The 17434-nt window shown below is 39.9% G+C and overlaps 1 protein-coding gene across 2 annotated transcripts in view; it reads right to left on the minus strand.

The window, feature by feature from the left end:
- The window catches only part of Lcch3 (Ligand-gated chloride channel homolog 3), a 435919-nt gene that overhangs the window by 29051 nt on the left and 389434 nt on the right, over positions 1–17434 (minus strand). The window lies entirely within an intron of this gene.

Below are 17434 nucleotides of genomic sequence, written 5' to 3' on the forward strand. Positions count from 1 at the left end.
TAAGTAACGCATTGAACTTGTGACCCCAATAACAGACTCTTTATCATCAAACGGACACAAAGACAAGACGACACTGAGTAATGAACCAACACTCAAAAATTTTCATCAAAGAAAAATGTATAAGAAATACAACCAGAGTCACACTGAAATAACTTACATGACAAATGAGTTCATTCACGATTTTTTTTCACTGATTTATATGTTAAATTGAATGTTTTCAAACTCGTTTCAGCGGTACCATTGCACGAAAAATTATCCTAGTTTTCTCTCTTTTCTCCTTGATTGAATTTCTTTAATCATTTACCAAGCATATGGATTGAGGTGATGATCCAAAATACACAAATGGCAAAATAGAATTAAATGCCTCCAATGAACACTTCGAGAAGAGATTATGTATAGTACAAAATATCTAAAATATATATATATATATATATATATATATATATATATATATATATATATATATATATATATATATATATATATATATATTGGAGAAAAATGTAGCTTAGACATTGAAGCTTATTGATACAGTGGTTAAATTGATGAAAACTGCTATTGACGTTTGTGTAAATAAATTATACATTTCCTTTTTTCCATAGCCAGAGGTTGAACCATTATGTGACATTCTTTTTTTTCATTCATTTCAAGCTAGAAGTTTCAGTTTTCTAAATTGTTTCTTACATTTCTCATATGTATATATATGTATGTGTGTGTGTGTGTATATGTGCGTATGTATGTGTATGTGTGTGTATGTGTATATGTATATATATATGTATATTATCCCTGGGGATAGGGGTGAAAGAATACTTCCCACGTATTCCTCGCGTGTCGTAGAAAGCGACTAGAGGGGACGGGAGCGGGGGCCAGAAATCCTCCCCTCCTTGTATTAACTTTCTAAAATGGGAAACAGAAGAAGGAGTCACGCGGGGAGTGCTCATCCTCCTCGAAGGCTCAGAGTGGGGTGCCTAAATGTGTGTGGATGTAACCAAGATGTGAAAAAAGGAGAGATAGGTAGTATGTTTGAGGAAAGGAACCTGGATGTTTTGGCTCTGAGTGAAACGAAGCTCAAGGGCAAAGGGGAAGAGTGGTTTGGGAATGTCTGGGGAGTAAAGTCAGGGGTTAGTGAGAGGACAAGAGCAAGGGAAGGAGTAGCAATACTCCTGAAACAGGAGTTGTGGGAGTATGTGATAGAGTGTAAGAAAGTAAATTCTCGATTAGTATGGGTAAAACTGAAAGTTGATGGAGAGAGGTGGGTGATTATTGGTGCATATGCACCTGGGCATGAGAAGAAAGATCAAGAGAGGCAAGTGTTTTGGGAGCAGCTGAATGAGTGTGTTAGTGGTTTTGATGCACGAGACCGGGTCATAGTGATGGGTGATTTGAATGCAAAGGTGAGTAATGTGGCAGTTGAGGGAATAATTGGTATACATGGGGTGTTCAGTGTTGTAAATGGAAATGGTGAAGAGCTTGTAGATTTATGTGCTGAAAAAGGACTGATGATTGGGAATACCTGGTTTAAAAAGCGAGATATACATAAGTATACTTATGTAAGTAGGAGAGATGGCCAGAGAGCGTTATTGGATTACGTGTTAATTGACAGGCGTGCGAAAGAGAGACTTTTGGATGTTAATGTGCTGAGAGGTGCAACTGGAGGGATGTCTGATCATTATCTTGTGGAGGCTAAGGTGAAGATTTGTATGGGTTTTCAGAAAAGAAGAGTGAATGTTGGGGTGAAGAGGGTGGTGAGAGTAAGTGAGCTTGAGAAGGAGACCTGTGTGAGGAAGTACCAGGAGAGACTGAGTACAGAATGGAAAAAGGTGAGAACAATGGAAGTAAGGGGAGTGGGGGAGGAATGGGATGTATTTAGGGAATCAGTGATGGATTGCGCAAAAGATGCTTGTGGCATGAGAAGAGTGGGAGGTGGGTTGATTAGAAAGGGTAGTGAGTGGTGGGATGAAGAAGTAAGAGTATTAGTGAAAGAGAAGAGAGAGGCATTTGGACGATTTTTGCAGGGAAAAAATGCAATTGAGTGGGAGATGTATAAAAGAAAGAGACAGGAGGTCAAGAGAAAGGTGCAAGAGGTGAAAAAAAGGGCAAATGAGAGTTGGGGTGAGAGACTATCAGTAAATTTTAGAGAGAATAAAAAGATGTTCTGGAAGGAGGTAAATAAAGTGCGTAAGACAAGGGAGCAAATGGGAACTTCGGTGAAGGGCGCAAGTGGGGAGGTGATAACAAGTAGTGGTGATGTGAGAAGGACATGGAGTGAGTATTTTGAAGGTTTGTTGAATGTGTTTGATGATAGAGTGGCAGATATAGGGTGTTTTGGTCGAGGTGGTGTGCAAAGTGAGAGGGTTAGGGAAAATGATTTGGTAAACAGACAAGAGGTAGTGAAAGCTTTGCGGAAGATGAAAGCCGGCAAGGCAGCAGGTTTGGATGGTATTGCAGTGGAATTTATTAAAAAAGGGGGTGACTGTATTGTTGACTGGTTGGTAAGGTTATTTAATGTATGTATGACTCATGGTGAGGTGCCTGAGGATTGGCGGAATGCGTGCATAGTGCCATTGTACAAAGGCAAAGGGGATAAGAGTGAGTGCTCAAATTACAGAGGTATAAGTTTGTTGAGTATTCCTGGTAAATTATATGGGAGGGTATTGATTGAGAGGGTGAAGGAATGTACAGAGCATCAGATTGGGGAAGAGCAGTGTGGTTTCAGAAGTGGTAGAGGATGTGTGGATCAGGTGTTTGCTTTGAAGAATGTATGTGAGAAATACTTAGAAAAGCAAATGGATTTGTATGTAGCATTTATGGATCTGGAGAAGGCATATGATAGAGTTGATAGAGATGCTCTGTGGAAGGTATTAAGAATATATGGTGTGGGAGGAAAGTTTTTAGAAGCAGTGAAAAGTTTTTATCGAGGATATAAGGCATGTGTACGTGTAGGAAGAGAGGAAAGTGATTGGTTCTCAGTGAATGTAGGTTTGCGGCAGGGGTGTGTGATGTCTCCATGGTTGTTTAATTTGTTTATGGATGGGGTTGTTAGGGAGGTAAATGCAAGAGTTTTGGAAAGAGGGGCAAGTATGAAGTCTATTGGGGATGAGAGAGCTTGGGAAGTGAGTCAGTTGTTGTTCGCTGATGATACAGCGCTGGTGGCTGATTTATGTGAGAAACTGCAGAAGCTGCTGACTGAGTTTGGAAAAAAGTGTGTGGAAGAAGAAAGTTAAGAGTAAATGTGAATAAGAGCAAGGTTATTAGGTACAGTAGGGTTGAGGGTCAAGTCAATTGGGAGGTGAGTTTGAATGGAGAAAAACTGGAGGAAGTGAAGTGTTTTAGATATCTGGGAGTGGATCTGGCAGCGGATGGAACCATGGAAGCGGAAGTGGATCATAGGGTGGGGGAGGGGGCGAAAATCCTGGGGGCCTTGAAGAATGTGTGGAAGTCGAGAACATTATCTCGGAAAGCAAAAATGGGTATGTTTGAAGGAATAGTGGTTCCAACAATGTTGTATGGTTGCGAGGCGTGGGCTATGGATAGAGTTGTGCGCAGGAGGATGGATGTGCTGGAAATGAGATGTTTGAGGACAATGTGTGGTGTGAGGTGGTTTGATCGAGTGAGTAACGTAAGGGTAAGAGTGATGTGTGGAAATAAAAAGAGCGTGGTTGAGAGAGCAGAAGAGGGTGTTTTGAAGTGGTTTGGGCACATGGAGAGGATGAGTGAGGAAAGATTGACCAAGAGGATATATGTGTCGGAGGTGGAGGGAACAAGGAGAAGAGGGAGACCAAATTGGAGGTGGAAAGATGGAGTGAAAAAGATTTTGTGTGATCGGGGCCTGCACATGCAGGAGGGTGAAAGGAGGGCAAGGAATAGAGTGAATTGGAGCGATGTGGTATACCGGGGTTGACGTTCTGTCAGTGGATTGAAGCAGGGCATGTGAAGCGTCTGGGGTAAACCATGGAAAGCTGTGTAGGTATGTATATTTGCGTGTGTGGACGTATGTATATACATGTGTATGGGGGGGGGGGTTGGGCCATTTCTTTCGTCTGTTTCCTTGCGCTACCTCGCAAACGCGGGAGACAGCGACAAAGTATAATAATAAAAAAAAAATATATATATATATATATATATATATATATATATATATATATATATATATATATATATATATATAATGGAAGTAAGGGAAGTGGGGGAGGAATGGGATGTATTTAGGGAAGCAGTGATGGATTACGCAAAAGATGTTTGTGGCATGAGAAGAGTGGGAGGTGTTGATTAGAAAGGGTAGTGAATGGTGGGATGAAGAAGTAAGATTATTAGTGAAAGAGAAGAGAGAGGCATTTGGACGATTTTTGCAGGGAAAAAATGCAATTGAGTGGGAGATGTATAAAAGAAAGAGACAGGAGGTCAAGAGAAAGGTGCAAGAGGTGAAAAAGAGGGCAAATGAGAGTTGGGTGAGAGAGTATCATTAAATTTTAGGGAGAATAAAAAGATGTTCTGGAAGGAGGTAAATAAAGTGCGTAAGACAAGGGAGCAAATGGGAACTTCAGTGAAGGGCGCAAATGGGGAGGTGATAACAAGTAGTGGTGATGTGAGTGAGTATTTTGAAGGTTTGTTGAATGTGTTTGATGATAGAGTGGCAGATATAGGGTCTTTTGGTCGAGGTGGTGTGCAAAGTGAGAGGGTTAGGGAAAATGATTTGGTAAACAGAGAAGAGGTAGTGAAAGCTTTGCGGAAGATGAAAGCCGGCAAGGCAGCAGGTTTGGGTGGTATTGCAGAGGAATTTATTAAAAAAGGGGGTGACTGTATTGTTGACTGGTTGGTAAGGTTATTCAATGTATGTATGACTCATGGTGAGGTGCCTGAGGATTGGCGGAATGCGTGCATAGTGCCATTGTACAAAGGCAAAGGGGATAAGGGTGAGTGCTCAAATTACAGAGGTATAAGTTTGTTGAGTATTCCTGGTAAATTATATGGGAGGGTATTGATTGAGAGGGTGAAGGCATGTACGAAGCATCAGATTGGGGAAGAGCAGTGTAGTTTCAGAAGTGGTAGAGGATGTGTGGATCAGGTGTTTGCTATGAAGAATGTATGTGAGAAATACTTAGAAAAGCAAATGGATTTGTATGTAGCATTTATGGATCTGGAGAAGGCATATGATAGAGTTGATAGAGATGCTCTGTGGAAGGTATTAAGAATATATGGTGTGAGAGGCAAGTTGTTAGAAGCAGTGAAAAGTTTTTATCGAGGATGTAAGGCATTTGTACGTGTAGGAAGAGAGGAAAGTGATTGGTTCTCAGTGAATGTAGGTGTGCGGCAGGGGTGTGTGATGTCTCCATGGTTGTTTAATTTGTTTATGGATGGGGTTGTTAGGGAGGTGAATGCAAGAGTTTTGGAAAGAGGGGCAAGTATGAAGTCTGTTGGGGATGAGAGAGCTTGGGAAGTGAGTCAGTTGTTGTTCGCTGATGATACAGCGCTGGTGGCTGATTCATGTTAGAAACTGCAGAAGCTGGTGACTGAGTTTGGTAAAGTGTGTGAAAGAAGAAAGTTAAGAGTGAATGTGAATAAGAGCAAGGTTATTAGGTACAGTAGGGTTGAGGGTCAAGTCAATTGGGATTCAAATTTGAATGGAGAAAAACTGAAGGAAGTAAAGTGTTTTAGATATCTGGGAGTGGATCTGGCAGCGGATGGAACCATGGAAGCGGAAGTGGATCATAGGATGGGGGAGGGGGCCAAAATCCTGGGAGCCTTGAAGAATGTGTGGAAGTTGAGAACATTATCTCGGAAAGCAAAAATGGGTATGTTTGAAGGAATAGTGGTTCCAACAATTTTGTATGGTTGCGAGGCGTGGGCTATGGACAGAGTTGTGTGCAGGAGGGTGGATGTGCTGGAAATGAAATGTTTGAGGACAATGTGTGGTGTGAGGTGGTTTGATCGAGTAAGTAACGTAAGGGTAAGAGAGATGTGTGGAAATAAAAAGAGCGTGGTTGAGAGAGCAGAAGAGGGTGTTTTGAAATGGTTTGGGCACATGGAGAGAATGAGTGAGGAAAGATTGACCAAGAGGATATATGTGTCGGAGGTGGAGGGAACGAGGAGAAGTGGGAGACCAAATTGGAGGTGGAAAGATGGAGTGAAAAAGATTTTGTGTGATCGGGGCCTGAACATGCAGGAGGGTGAAAGGAGGGCAAGGAATAGAGTGAATTGGATCGATGTGGTATACCGGGGTTGACGTGCTGTCAGTGGATTGAATCAGGGCATGTGAAGCGTCTGGGGTAAACCATGGAAAGCTGTGTAGGTATGTATATTTGCGTGTGTGGACGTGTATGTATATACATGTGTATGGGGGTGGGTTGGGTCATTTCCTTCGTCTGTTTCCTTGCGCTACCTCGCAAACGCGGGAGACAGCGGCAAAAAAAAAAAAAAAATATATATATATATATTCAAAGCGAAACTGAATATGTCATGCATGAATTCAACATCTAAAACAACATCTTAAACATCTAAAACAACAAATATAGATATCTTCCACTAACATTCAAAGAGAAACTGAATATCCTCTTCGTTACGAAAGAAAGAGGTAGATGTCTTTTATAAACACTCAGCAAGGTATCAAATATCTTCCGTAAATATTAGAAACAATAGAATATCTTTCACAGACATTCAACCTAGTATCAATTATTATCTTCCGTAAATATGAAAATCAAAATATATCATCTTCTGTTAATATTCAATACAACACTGAATATCTTCCACATGGACCATCACCTTAAGTGAGCATCTTTCATAAACATCCAACATAAGATTTAGGACATTACATGGACAGAGCTTGAGTACTTTCACTGAACATTTGGAACATGATCAAGTGTCTCCTATAAACATTTAAAACATCAGCTAAACATTCTACAAATATCGTGCCGTCTACATGTGTATGGTCTGATCACCTGATCATTGCCAACATCAACAACAAGCTCCCTCACAGCTTCTTTATAAGGGTCGAACGCTGGGTGTATTGATTCCCCCAATTAGGATTGGTGCATTAATTACGGATAATAATGTTTGGGTCATTAACGAGTAACCTGATCAATTTATGAAACTTTTGTTTTATTACCAAGCCTTAAACCCCGTGTCCTATTTCAGACGCTGAACTTCATAATTTCACTTTAGAAAATTAACATCAGTGGTTTATGCTCCACTAAGGTACCATCTGTGTTATCAAAACATATTTCACTAAACTTCAACTCATAAATATATATATATATATATATATATATATATATATATATATATATATATATATATATATATATATATATATATATATACATTATGCAGGAGGATAAAAGGCGTGCAAGGAATAGAGTGAACTGGAACGATGTGGCATACCGGGGTCGACGTGCTGTCAATGGATTGAACTAGGGCATGTGAAGCGTCTGAGGGTAAACCATGGAAAGTTTTGTGGGGCCTGGATGTGGAAAGGGAACTGTGCTTTCGGTGTATTATACATGACAGCTCGAGAATGAGTGTGAACGAATGTGGCCTTTGTTGTCTTTTCCTAGCGATACCTCGCGCGCTTGTGGGGGGAGGGGGATGTCATTTCATGTTTGGCGGGGTAGCGACGGTAATGAATAAAGGCAGCAAGTATGAATTATGTACATCTGTATATGTATTCCCAGCGTGTCGTAGGGGGCGACTAAAAGGGGAGGGAGCGGAGCGCTGCAAACACTCCCCTCTCTTTTAATTTTCTAAAAGAAGGAATAGATAGGGGGCTAAATGAGGATATTCTCTCTAACGTTCACTCCTCTGTTTTATATACATATATATATATATATATATATATATATATATATATATATATATATATATATATATATATATATATATATATATATATATTTTTTTTTTTTTTTTTCATACTGTTCGCCATTTCCCGCGTTAGCGAGGTAGCGTTAAGAACAGAGGGCTGGGCCTTTAAGGGAATACCCTCACCTGGCCCCCTTCTCTGTTCCTTCTTTTGGAAAATTAAAAAAAAGAGAGGGGAGGATTCCAGCCACCCGCTCCCTCCCCTTTTAGTCGCCTTCTACGACACGCAGGGAATACGTGGGAAGTATTCTTTCTCCCCTATCCCCAGGGATAACATACATACATATACATATACATACATACATCAAGATATTCCCATGAGTCCACAGGGAAAACGAAACACGACAAGGTTCCCAAGTGCACTCTCGTGCACTTTCTGAACAATCATATGTTTACCAAATGGCGTCCCAGCTTCGTCCTTTCGATGCATATATATATATATATATATATATATATATATATATATATATATATATATATATATATATATATATATATATATATATGTATTTATTTATTTATTTAGTTTGCTTTGTCGCTGTCTCCCGCGCTTGCAAGGCAGCGCAAGGAAACAGACGAAAGAAATGGCCCAACCCACCCCATACACATGTATACATATACACGTCCCCACACGCAAATATACATACCCATACATCTTAATGTACACATATATATACACACACACAGACATATACATATATACACATGCATACAATTCACACTGTCTGCCTTTATTCATTCCCATCGCCACCTCGCCATACATATATATATATATATATATATATATATATATATATATATATATATATAGGTATATATATATCATAAATATTTGTCATTTCCCGCTTTAGCGAGGTAGCATCAAGAACAGAAAACCGATCAGGCCTTTGAGGAAAAATCCTCACTTAGCTCCCTTCTCTGTTCCTTCTGTTGGAAAAGTCCATAAGTGAAGATGAACGTTTGAGTTTACTGTAGAGTGATCGCCGCGACCAGATTTCGAGCTGCTCACTAGTGCGTCCTCAGAACGTACGAGGAACCTTTCATTCAGACCTAATTCTATCATTACCTACATCAGGAGCCAGATCGAAGCTCTCCATGTCTACTCCAGGTCTGTAAATACCTTCCTTCGACCTCTCATCTTTATTCACCTACAGACTCCAATTCTGATCGAATTTATTAATCCTTGATAAATATGTACAGTCGTTATGATCTCTCGCTTCAATTGTTAAACTCAATATCACTTTCCTTCATCATTCGCCAAACTCTAGCCTCGCACGTCCTAGCTCTGTATCTCCATCCTAACTGCTCAACAGAACATCAGGTGAGGAGCCAGCCAGTATAGGTCGTACTGGAACTGATCTTCAGCCGGAGCTGAGAGTTCATGGTAATCATCTTTTCGCCTTGAGGGTCTCCTATCTGATGACCGGGAGAGAGTGTCATTGAAATAGACAGTGATGTAGGTGTTCTTTCTTTCTTTTTTTCAAGAGAGATATTTCATTTGATTTCTTTTGAGGGCGAGGAGCAAATACGTATGCCAATATACCTACGAGTACCAGTTTTGCCTTAAGGCAGAGTTACCGACTAACTCACGTCGTAGAAAAACATGATACTAAAAATAAAGTGAGGAGAGAATTACGTGTTGTCTAGTGGTATGAGAGAAGAGAGAGAGAGAGAGAGAGAGAGAGAGAGAGAGAGAGAGAGAGAGAGAGAGAGAGAGAGAGAGAGAGAGAGAGAGAGAGAGAGAGAGAGAGAGAGAGTGTGGACTGAATGAATGAAGAGAGAGTAAGTTTAGATATCAAGCAAAGATAAGATAACAGCTTCCCCAAATTACCAGAATCCCTCAACCACAATACAAACAACAAAACATCCAGCAATGTTTCCCTTCCAGCACCTCCTCTCTCTCTACACCGCGCCCTCTTCCACCCACTCTCATTCCCTTTATCTGTGAGAGCCTTTTCACACCATCCGTATTAAGATCTTATCCGAATAAATGGCCTTGTCAAGCCAACACTTCTGTATCCGATGATTTCCTCCTCTCTTCTTTTTTTTTTTTCATCTCTATTTCGTGTGATGGGGATTCGTACCACCTTCCTGAAGGTGGTTATCAGCACGCTTCACTTGCCTCAGGAGGCCCAAAAGATATCAGGAGGCAGGAGGAGAATGCCCTTGGCAGGATATTGAGAGCTGGGGTTTCCGCCGACCGTCTAAAGGTTTCACTTTCGTGTCTGAAATTTGATATTTTTCTCGTCGGTGTGACTTGGGAACTGAACCCACTTCAACCCAGAAAGTTCTTGCTGGACTTGACAGTGAGTAGCATTTCCTGAATGATTTGATGAAATGAGAGGATGATCAGATGTCTACCTATATTTACATCAACACCTGACGCACAGCGGTACGATCTCTGACGGTACGAGTCTTGGGCATGACGGTACGATCCATCCATGATCACTGAGCACGATAGTGTTGCTGTTGGTGATAAGGGACCTACACTCTGACGTTTCCCGCAGGGGTCATATCATAGGACATCATGACCATGGGTCTTGATATAGGCCTCATGTATAATATATATATTCTCCTTGCGCTACCTCGCAAACGCGGGAGACAGCGACAAAGCAAAAAAAAAAAAAAAAATATATGTATATATATATATATATATATATATATATATATATATATATATATATATATATATATATATATATATATATATATATATATATATACACACACAACAGGAGATTATAAGTAGCTTTGCAATAACATGTAAGAAAAAGTGTGCCTTAACTATAATTACTGCATTTCCATCCTAACCATACAATGAGGTTACACTAGTGACAGAATGGGTTGGAACTGATGTAAATAAAGGAACCTGTTTGTAGGAATGATTGCACTGGAATATCCAGTCATTAGGTACGACCGGGACCAGGGACTTACCGTATGTTAGAGTTTGTAGGTGTTGAGAACATATCCAGCCTAATATTGAATAAACTTACCAATGTCTTTGATATGTCTGATACATATATTCATGGACTGTTGCATCCATGTGCTGTTTAGCATAAACCATGTGCAGCACTTGAATAATGACAACAGCCATGACTATCATAACTTGTCATGGGACAACTTGGACTGGTTAAATCTCACGCTAAGACGTAAATATATAGAGATTATGGATACGACAGAATGTGTGGTGAATACTGTATTATTCACTTACATAAAGCATATTGAGAACTGGGACATATCAAGATACCTGTGTACCACATTATTCATCAGAGCAACAAAACCAACTCTTCACATCCACGTTTATCACTGTTTCTACAATTATGACTTGCGTCCTTTAAAAAACAAAGTTTTGTACTTCAGAAACAGATTGTGTTTCTAAGCCGACAGAAAATGCCTTGCAGTGTAATGGTAAAGTGTTGCCATGGAAACTTTATATAGGACGGTGTTGTCTGGTAAACGTTGCCTATCAGTTTGACGACATCTGCTCTGCGGAATTCTGATAAAAAGATACATTTTAGTGAAGTATTTGTCTAACTTCGGCTGGAAGGTGTTTCTGGTCTTTGTATTTACTGCTTCGGAACGTAAACTTTTCCAATACCCCACCAATCTATAAATGAAAAAAACTTTCCATATTACTAGTTACTCTTCCTTTTATCTTCACAAGATTATTTCTGGTCATTGAGTTTCTGTCTAAGGGGAAACAATTGACGTATGATATGTTATAGAAATATGTATTTCGAACACTTTTATCAGGTTTCTTCGAATATGCACTTTTTCCTCTGGAGAAAATGATTCTAAATCTTGAAGTCTCTCCTCATTAGCCTTCTTCCTGATTAAAGGGATTAATTGATTATTCTTCTTTCAATTTGTTCAAGCTTCTCTTTATCTTTGATCATGTTCGGTGACCAGAACTGAATGGCGTATTCCAAATGAGATCTTACCAAAGCATTGTAAATGAAAAATATCCTATCCTATTGGTTTAATTGTATGCAGCTAAGCTTTGTTTTGTAGTTTATGATTCGAATTAATGAAACCTAACATCCTCTAGGCTTACTTGTATGCAGTCAGACATCATCTAACATATCTAAGTTCATCAGTGATAATCAATCCAAGGTCCTTTTCTCCGCCATCCTCTTGCGCAGGTTTACCAAGGACTTTATACTCATTATTTGTATTAACGGCACCGAAGCAAACACCTCTACATTTACCGACAATGAAATCCATCTGCCATGTCTGTGTCCACTGTACATATCTGGTTATCTATATCCCACATCATCCTTCAGGCAGTTTTCCTTTGAGTTGGCTAAGCTGTCCAATTTTGTGTCGTCGGCAGATTTTGAGATTCTGTCGGGGAGTCCTGTCTCTAGGTCTCTTATGTGAAGAATCCTGGGACTGAGCCTTGTGAAACTGCACGAAACACATGAAGCCAGTCAGAGATTTCCCCTATTTAACACAATCAGCTTCCGTTGGGGAAGGCTATCCGCTATCCACGCGCGGATTCGATCCTCTATGTCGTGAGCTTCAGTTCTAGTTTGTGATATTTCTAGTGGTATTCTATCAAAAGTTTCAAGAAAGTTTAAGGATATAAAATCAAAGGATATTTTGGAGTCCCAGCTGTCATAGTCAAGACTTGAAAAATTCGATCAGTTTAGTTAAACATGAACTTTTATTCAGGAAATCATGTTGATGGTTGGTTATTAATATTTCTTCCTCTAGGAATTGCACGATCCTGTCGTTAACTATTGTTTCTAATACTTTACTTAGGATGGAAATGAGGCTAGTGGAGTGGTAGATCGAAGTGATATTTCGTTCACCGTTTATGTAAATTGATGTTACGTTATCTAGCTCCCAGTCGTCTGGAACTTTCCCGTCTTGCAACGATTTGTTAAACATTTTGGTGACTGGAAAAGCTATTTCGGTATTCTGGAAAAGATATGGTCTGGACCAGGTAATTTGTTCGGATTTAGTTTGTCTAGATGTTTAATAGCTACGTGGCATTCATTGTTCTTAGTGTCCAATTTATCATTTTCTGTGACCTGAAATACGTTATGTGTTAGTGGTATATCGGACGAATTTTCGACGGTAAACACAGAGTTGAAGTATCTGTCCATGACTTTTTTTGTTGTTCTTGTTTTGAGCATATTTAAAGAATTCTTAGGGGGTTATTTTTCATACTGTGCGACATTCTTTTGTCAACGTTTATTCTTTGTTCCTGATTTTCGTAAAACACTTTGTGTCCAGTCTGAGGTATATTTCACGATCGTAATTTACTCCACTTGACCGAGATATCCAGTCAGCTCTTCTTTAACTTTAAATTATATCTTTTTTTTCCTCTTATCCAACATGGCTCCTCCCTCCACAACCTACACCTTTATTTATTTATCTTGCCTTGTCGCTGTCTCCCGCGTTAGCGAGTTAGCGCAAGGAAACAGATGAAAGAATGGCCAAACCCACCCACATACACATGTATATATATACATACACGTCCACACACGCAAAAAATATATACCTATGCATCTCAACGTAAACATATATATATATATATATATATATATATATATATATATATATATATATATATATATATATATATATATATATATATATATATATATATATATATATATATATATACACACACACAGACAAATACATATATGCACATGTACATAATGCATACTGTCTGCCTTTATTCATTCCCATCGCCACCCCGCCACACATGGAATAACAACCCCCTCCCCCCTCATGTGTGCGAGGTAGCGCTAGGAAAAGACAACAAAGGCCCCATTCGTTCACACTCAGTCTCTAGCTGTCATGTAATAATGCACCGAAACCACAGCTCCCTTTCCACACCCAGGCCCCACGCAACTTTCCATGGTTTACCCCAGACGCTTCACATGCCCTGGTTCAATGCATTGACAACACGTCGACTCCGGTATTCCACATCGATCCAATTCACTCAGTTCCTTGCCCGCCTTTCACCCTCCTGCATGTTCAGGCCCCGATCACTCAAAATCTTTTTCACTCCATCTTTCCACCTCCAATTTGGTTTCCCACTTCTCCTCATTCCCTCTACCTCTGACATATATCCTCTTGGTCAATCTTTCCTCACTCATTCTCTCCATGTGACCAAACCATTTCAAAACACCCTCTTCTGCTCTCTCAACCACACTCTTTCTATTACCATACATCTCTCTTACCCTTACATTACTTACTCGATCAAACCACCTCACACCACATATTGTCCTCAAACATCTCATTTCCAGCACATCCACCCTCCTCCGCACAACTCTATCCATAGCCCACGCCTCGCAACCATCAACATTGTTGGAATCACTATTCCTTCAAACATACCCATTTTTGCTTTCCGAGATAATGTTCTCGACTTCCAAACATTTTTTAACGCTCCCAGAATTTATTTTCGCCCCCTCCCCGACTCTATGATTCACTTCCTCCAGTTTTTCTCCATTCAAACTTACCTCCCAATTGACTTGACCCTCAACCCTACTGTGCCTAATAACTTTGCTCTTATTCACATTTACTCTCAACTTTCTTCTTTCACACACCTTACCAAACTCAGTCACCAGCTTCTGCAGTTTCTCACACGAATCAGCCACCAGCGCTGTATCATCAGCTAACAACAACTGACTCACTTCCCAAGCTCTCTCATCCACAACAGACTGCATACTTGCCCCTCTTTCCAAAACTCTTGCATTCACCTCCCTAAAAACCCCATCCATAAACAAATTAAACAACCATGGAGACATCACACACCCCTACCGCAAACCTACATTCACTGAGAACTAATCACTTTCCTCTCTTCCTACACATACACATGCCTTACATCCTCGATAAAAACTTTTCACTGCTTCTAACAACTTGCCTCCCACACCATATATTCTTAATACCGTCCACAGTACATCTCTATCAACTCTATCATATGCCTTCTCCAGATCCATAAATGCTACATACAAATCCATTTGCTTTTCTAAGTATTTCTCACATACATTCTTCAAAGCAAACACCTGATCCACACATCCTCTACCACTTCTGAAACCACACTGCTCTTCCCCAATCTGATGCTCTGTACATGCCTTCACCCTCTCAATCAATACCCTCCCATATAATTTACCAGGAATACTCAACAAATTTATACCCCTGTAATTTGAGCACTCACTCTTATCCCCTTTGCCTTTGTACAATGGCACTATGCAAGCATTCCGCCAATCCTCAGGCACCTCACCATGAATCATACATACATTAAATAACCTTACCAACCAGTCAACAATACAGTCACCCCCTTTTTTAATAAATTCCACTGCAATACCATCCAAACCTGCTGCCTTGCCGGCTTTCATCTTCCGCAAAGCTTTTACTACCTCTTGTCTGTTTACCAAATCATTTTCCCTAACCCTCTCGCTTTGCACACCACCTCGACCAAAACACCTTATATCTGCCACTCTATCATCAAACACATTCAACAAACCTTCAAAATACTCACTCCATCTCCTTCTCACATGACCACTACTTGTTATCACCTCCCCATTAGCCCCCTTCACTGAAGTTCCCATTTGCTCCCTTGTCTTACGCACTTTATTTACCTCCTTCCAAAACATCTTTTTATTCTCCCTAAAATTTAATGATACTCTCTCACCCCAACTCTCATTTGCCCTCTTTTTCACCTATTGCACCTTTCTCTTGACCTCCTGCCTCTTTCTTTTATACCTCTCCCACTCATTTGCATTTTCTCCCTGCAAAATCGTCCAAATGCCTCTCTCTTCTCTTTCACTAATAATCTTACTTCTTCATCCCACCACTCACTACCCTTTCTAATCTGCCCACTCCCACGCTATGGACGGATATTCATACAAGAGGAAGCAATGTACTCTTGTAGTTATTTTACTTCAACTGTATGCACATCTGAGAGTCTCATGCAGCTTACTTTACCTGAATAACGACGTAATTTCTTGAAGTCAGCAAGTCTAAAAGAATATGTCATGTTATTTTCTCTGGAACCTAATTGGCAGTTTAAAATGAACTTGACAATGTTATGATCCTGTCCTAGCATGTCTTCGTCAACTCATTTACTAATAAGGTAGTTGTATGTGGACATAACTTTCCTTCCTTTTTTTATACTAGTTCGCCGTTTACCGCGTAAGTGAGACAGCGCCAGGAGCATAGGAAAGACCTCATTCGTTCACATCCATTCTCTAGCTGTCATGTGTAATGCACCGAAACCACAGCTCCCTGTCCACATCCAGGTCCCACAGACCCTTTCCCTTGGTTTACCCCAGACGCTTCATACGCCTTGGGTCAGTCCTTTGACAGCACATCGCTCTCTGTATCTAATACATCACTGACTTTCGTTGGTTCTCTGACTATTTGATTTAGAAAGAAATATTCACTTGAGTCAATTAACCTGTTTCCCAGATGGTCACCTGTCGTATGATCCAAGCTTATGGTGGGATTGCTAAGATATCCCAAAAATTTTGCTTCTTTGTTTAGTATTTAAGTATTTGATGTCATTACACAAAACTCTACCGTTTTCTTCACAATGATTCCCTTTTCTTTTTATATAGATACTCTTGCACTCCTCATTTGTTAGGTCATTTATCGTCAGTGAATCAAAATCGTATGCATCGACATCTAATTTTCTTACCTCTTTAACCTTTAAACTGTCGTGTACCAAAATGAGAACACCACCACTTGATTTATGGAGTCAGTCTTTCTTTTTAACGAAAATATCATTTCCTGGAATCCCCAATTCTGTTAGATTTTTTTGTCTTTTTCTGGAATTTACCCAGGTCTCTGATACTATCGTGATAGCAAGCATTTTAGTTCCATACTTTTAGCGTTAGTGTAGAATATGTTCATATTTCGCCCGGTTCTGCAGCATGGGTGAGACGTAATCCTGTGACCTAGTCACACACACCACCTGGTCACAAGGGACTACGTGTGACTGGGTCAATAGGGTCACATGTGTCAGTAATCAACATGCTTCTGGTAGATGCCTATGTCATACCTTCATCTAACACCCAAACCCAACCTAAATCTGATGGTCATGTAACAAGCTAATGGACTATAATGATCATCACTATGTAGTATCTCCAGTGTTCATCATCATAGTATCACTACATTAATGGCAAGACCTCATGATACTGACCAAGACTACATATTGACCCTAACATGTAGCACTTTGAATTCTCTCCTAACTTGTCAATAGAGTTTAGTGTTGATTATTCAAATACTTTTGCATCTGGTGCAATCCCCAGTTCTGTCATTATTCCTTCATTAAGATAACATTATTTGCATACATCAGCTTCTTCAATGAGAGGCAATCCATATATGTTCAAACTTTGACTGACTTCTCTCTGGAATTTTCTGTCTCTGTATCTTAATGGTTATTTCTTATTACTCTGTCATGAATGATTTTTCTCTTACGGGTGTCGTCATCTGACTATCAGTCACTGTTGAACATTCGTAAATTCGGAATAGTTAACAGTTTTAAGTTCAATTAATGGTATACAACCATAGGAAAGAAAATACGAAATTCGATTCCAGGAAGCAAAATTTTTCCCTC

The sequence above is a fragment of the Panulirus ornatus genome, chromosome 17 (assembly GCF_036320965.1).
Source record: "Panulirus ornatus isolate Po-2019 chromosome 17, ASM3632096v1, whole genome shotgun sequence".
In the NCBI taxonomy this organism is placed as follows: domain Eukaryota; kingdom Metazoa; phylum Arthropoda; class Malacostraca; order Decapoda; family Palinuridae; genus Panulirus; species Panulirus ornatus.